Consider the following 5,490-nt stretch of genomic DNA (forward strand, 5'->3'; position numbering starts at 1 on the left):
TTCCTGGCGCTGTGCTGCGTCATTTATTTAACGCTTCAAGTCATGTTGATAAAAAGTACATTTAATGTTTGTTTAGCCATTTAATAACGTGAATAATGTGAGAGATCACGTCATTTATTTAAGGATGCAGTCAAATTATAAACCGAATAAGAAGAATAAACGGAACTGGTTCCCAACCAAAGACAATGTGACCGTAATCCCGTATCCGAGGAGTTCTCTTCCTCTGACATCTGAAGCTGTAGTCTGATTACAATAATGGATTATTTTCAAATGATCATGTTTGCAGCGTGACAGTCGAGGCCTTCACCTCTTTGATATTTCGTGGCTGCATCGGCCTTAGTTTGCGGGCGATGCACAAGGAACGGAGACGGACGCCGTGCCCCAATGTTTGATCGTCCGTTTGAAATGGTAAATTGCACGACTCATTTGGCATCAATGGAGCTCTCGCGGGACGCCGGGAGAAACGACTCCGGGAAGGAGACGGTGTGTTTGTTTTCTGGGGGCCGGCAGCCGGCAGCTATTTCGGTCGGTGTCTGTGGGCGCAGAGCTCGGATGCGTGAAATGAGAAGAGAGGAAACCATATTATTGACTCATTAAGCGAGTCCAGGGTTTGCAGGCTGTGGCTCTCATCGCCCTGCACCGGCCTTTAGTGCCTGCCGACAGGCAGGTAATCAGGCACGAAGAAAACAAAAAGGGACTTTGGTTTCCAATTTTTATAGGCTGTGACGTCATCAATGCCAGATCTGCTTCTAACACAGGAGGGATTTCTCATATTGTTTTGTATCGTTTCTTTACCAGATGGCAACTTCCAGGTTCTGAGAAGCTTAGTGAAGTTTCTTAAAGCTGCCACCAGGGGGCGACTCCTCCGACCTCGTAAAAGTCTATGAGAAAATGACTACTTCTCTCTTGATTTATTCCCTCAGAAAAAACCTGTAATGTGAATCTTCTTCAATACAGTATGATATTATGCTCCATTTGGAGTCTAATAGACCATAAAGCAGGGGATGCTTTAGGTGCCACCTTAAATATGGTAACTTCCATTCACTGGCTGCAAATGGCGGACAGAATACTGAACTGTGTGTTTGAACATAAGAAACATTATTGCACTTTAATTCCAACAATGAGAAATTGGCTGGAGCACCAAACAGGTACACGTGTTATAATGTATGATTAAGTGCAGAAATGTATACATGTGATGTTGCTGTTTAATAACATTTTACAGACTTCTTCCACTACGGCACTAGTTGTAGTTTTCAGTGCGCGCCAGTGAAGCGGGCCCTCTCCGCACCGTCTGAACACGCTTTGGGTTTACAGCCGACCCCTCCAAGCGGGCGGCCCGGCGGATGTGGTTCGATGCTGGCAGGAGGTAAGTGGCGGGATCAGCAAGTGTCACGCCTTGTCTTTTTTTCTTCTCCCCAGTACCGGATTCTCTCTGGGCGGAGTGGCAGCGGAGCGCTCCTCGTGGAGCCTCCTCAAATCAAAGCCCGCCGTCCGCGGTTCGGCGTCCACGGACGATCTCGGACCGTTGAATCGCAGCCGCCTTAGGAAGCTACAGCCCCGACTCCTGGTGATGCATTTTAATGTTTCTCAAAAGTAACAGCCTGGAAAGTGCTGCAGCTGTTGGAAAGTCTGCTCTCACAAAAACTCGCAGGGTGCTCGTCGCCGCTTCAATCTGCTGAAGCCTTTCATGTTTGTGATGCAATTTAAATGTAATAAAAATGCATCATCTGCCAAATTCTGCAGGAAAACATCCGAACTCCTGAATCCTCTGGCTGGAACGTGGAGAAGTCTTCTGCTGGAGCTATGAAGCCCTTCGATGGCGTGCTCACTTTAAACAAACCCAACGTGGTTAAAGGTTGCAAAAGGTTCTTGCGCCTCATGTTTGTGATGCGCAAGGTGTGTGTGTGTGTGTGTGTGTGTGTGTGTGTGTCTTAGATGGGGATTTAAGAACTTTGCAGACTGTGATCCATGTCAGCCGCATTTAAGACCACAGATGGTGTCGATGGTCGTGAAGTCGGGAGTGGTGACACTCAGAGGGGCTTCCCCCAGAGCCCCGTTATTTACTGTCCCCATGGCAACGGCTGTCAACCTGCGACACACACACACACCAACACACACACACGGAACATCGCAGTTGCAATTTGCAGCTTCACAGAGTCATTCACGAGAGGTAAACTGGTGCGACCGGGTGTAAACACTGCAGCCTCCCCGGGGACGGATGCAGGATGAACACACACACACACACACACACGCACACGCACACGTGGGAGCCAGGGGACGGACTGCAGAGGGTGTGGAGTAAAAAGGTACAACAATGAGGCCCCGCGCAGTCGGCAAAGGAGCGTGACATCGAGAATCAGAAGCGCTGCGGGAGGATTCGACCAAGCAAATGCGCCGGAAGCTTCTTCACTTCTCAAGAAGTCGGGATTGTTAAAGCCCGAAGTTTCTGTCTCGTATTGTTTGCAATACGTTACTGCTCCTTTAAGACATTAAGACTTTAGCGACATGTTTGATGGTGTACTTATTGATCTAAATCCATCCATCCACCAATGATGTGACTGCAGAGATGATGAAGCATCTGTGGTGAACAGGGGACATTTCTAATTCCCTTTGGTGGGCTTTCCTCACCACAAAATGGAAGAAATTCTCTAAATCAGTCAAAGATGTTCTTATCTTACAATCAGACATTCTGGACTTCTGCTTTTATAATATTTAATTACATTTTAGGGGAAAAAACATTCGCCCGGGGAGAAAGAAATAACTACACAATACGATAACTGTCGTTCAGCTTAAAACCCTGAAAAGGTCTGAACCATCCGCCGAAAAAATGCAAATGCACCTCCATCTTTTAATTATCCTCCAGTCTGTGCAAGGAGACAGGAGCACACATGAAAGCAGACACGCACACGCTCATCCTCCTGGTGAGGGTCAGAGGATCAGTCACTCCTCCTCACCCCGTCTCTCTCCTCCGGGTGGGAAACCTTTAGGAGACCGGGCTGATTTTCTCTCTCCTTTATGCATCAGTCAGCGTTAAATTTGGAGGAGGAGACCTTTTTAGCGCAGGGCTAGTTTAACAATCCGTGCCGAAAGTATTGTATTATAAACGTATGGAGGCGAAACTGGTTGAATTTAAAATGAGTACAATCCCCATTTCATAGTAATGTTTTATTCATTAACAATTTAAACCTGTTTTTCAGGTCTGCTTTGGACAACTGAGCCAATATCTGCTGTTTTATAGCAACAAGCAAGTGGGATGTCCGGTAAAACTCAGTTCATATGAATATCGGGAGGAGTTTTCAAATGATACAAATATAAATGAATTCAGTCTGAACGTCGGCCACGTTGTCCCCAAATTATCAACGACACACGTTTCTGAGGCCGCTTTATAGGAAAGGGTGATGAGATTAATGGTGAGACAAAACTTTTGATCTGCTATTGTAAAAAGGCACAATGCGTTCGGATACAAATCAGAGTGATTATTGGATTTAGTGGTTTATTTCAGTGGTTTGATTTCTTTTCCCCTAAACAGTCTCTTTTTTTTTGCTTAATGAAATATAAAAACTAAAATGTTTTCCTTGAGTTTAATTATCTCACACATCCTCGTCAATGTTCAGCAATGTTGTCTTCATCCTTAATTTCACTTTGTGTATGTAATTATACATTTTAAAACCAAATCATTTCAATTATTATGCAATATTTTCTTAGAATTTCCTTAATTAATTTGGTACTAACTATTGAGGAACACATTAGGTAAAATAAACTAAACTGATTCCTTTTGAGCTCGCATAATCAAAGCACATGAAGGAAACATGCTATTTATACTCGGGAAGCAGTGCAGAAGAACAAAGTGGCCGATAATAAATGTACGAACATATTTAGAAGGGTTCAACGATGGAAAGCAGGCGGTCGCCGTAGCTGACGTCACACACTGCGAAATAACATTTTACACTGAATGTCGGCTACATCCAATTCAACCGCTGTCATTGTGACCGCGCATCTTATTATACGAGTAACATAATACCTGCAGCCACCACTGGATGCAGTCCCTCACTGCTCCCTCTGCTTCCTCGGGCCTCGATGGGGCTCTCCGTGCATCGTGCGTTTGAGTGTTTTTATTTGTTATTTACACGCTAACGTTATCACACTCCTCACAAGCAGAGGTCACGGCAAAGCGCTTGGCTGCATCTACTCGGCGGGTTCTTTCTGTGCGGGCGCTTCAGCCTCTGGGGCGCTTTTTTAAAAATCCATTTTCTCTCCGTGCAGGAATACAGCTCCTCTTCTCCCGAGCAGACTGGAGATGAATGCAGGAAGCCGGAGCGGCCGAGGGAAGGAAATGGATTGTAATTGGCGAGCACTCTCACTGTGAGGCGGCGGCGGGAAAGGCGGCCTTGTTGGCGTCGATCGAGGGCCATTCATCCGCACCCGTGGCCTTTCATAGGCGAGATTACTTTTGCCTGGGAATTTACGTAGATTCACACGCGTACGCAATTAGATGTGACATGAAATCGACCTGTGTGCAGGTCGGCTGTTTTCAGCTCCAAGCGGGGCGCGGGCGAGGGAATTCTGCCATCGAAACGACGCAGACAGGAAGTGGTTGTGAGTAGCGACACGTCACCGGATCAGCGTCCCCGTTTTGATGCTGCACGGTCGCACAGATACAACCACAAGCAAAGCCTTAATCCTTAAATGAATTACTAATCAAACATGTTTTCTTCACGATGGTCATGAGTGAACGAGAAATGAAGGCAGCTCTTGAGTTGCTACAGGAAGCCGCACGCGAGGGAGGCAGGTGGGGGTTTGTTCATTAAAATGTCACTTGCATTAAAAGAGAAGTCAAAGGGAAAATCCCATTAAAACTTTCCCTTTGATTTGTTCGAATCACAGAAAGGCTCCTCCACCGGGACAAAGTATGAAACATCCCTCTGAGGCCGAGCTACTAAAATTTCGACTTTTTATCTAAATTCACTCTGAAAGAACCCTGAATTAACGACAGACTCTGAGCTTCCAGCCAAGGAGCGACTCTCTCGACATCCTGAGATGTTTACCGCGCCCCATCTTGTGGTTGCATAGCAACCACTCGGAATGGGACATGAGTTGACCTGCGAGCCGGCAACCCGCCAGCCGCCACTCCCACAACTCCATCGGCGCAGCGAAGCACCGACGGCCACTTGGTGGCGTGATGCGCATCGTGAAGCGGGTTCGTATCGTAGGCGTGGTTGAGTTGAGAGTGCGGTTCGCCGAACCGCGCGGCCCGCGACACCTGGGCTCTCCGATCGCCAGCACTTACTCCTTTCAGAGATGCTCACAGGGCTCCGGGGGCCTTTGGCCTCATCCGGCGTGAGGATGAGGCCGCTGGTGTGGCCTCAACGACCTGGAGCTGAAAGCTTTTCTGGATGACCCTCGCGGGGCACATAGATAAAGTATCTATCAACTGCGTGATCGTCAGCGCGCGGGTTTTTGTTGCTTAGTAACAGCCCAACCTCCCAAGAA

This window comes from Gasterosteus aculeatus, chromosome 4 (assembly GCF_964276395.1).
Source record: "Gasterosteus aculeatus chromosome 4, fGasAcu3.hap1.1, whole genome shotgun sequence".
Lineage (NCBI taxonomy): Eukaryota > Metazoa > Chordata > Actinopteri > Perciformes > Gasterosteidae > Gasterosteus > Gasterosteus aculeatus.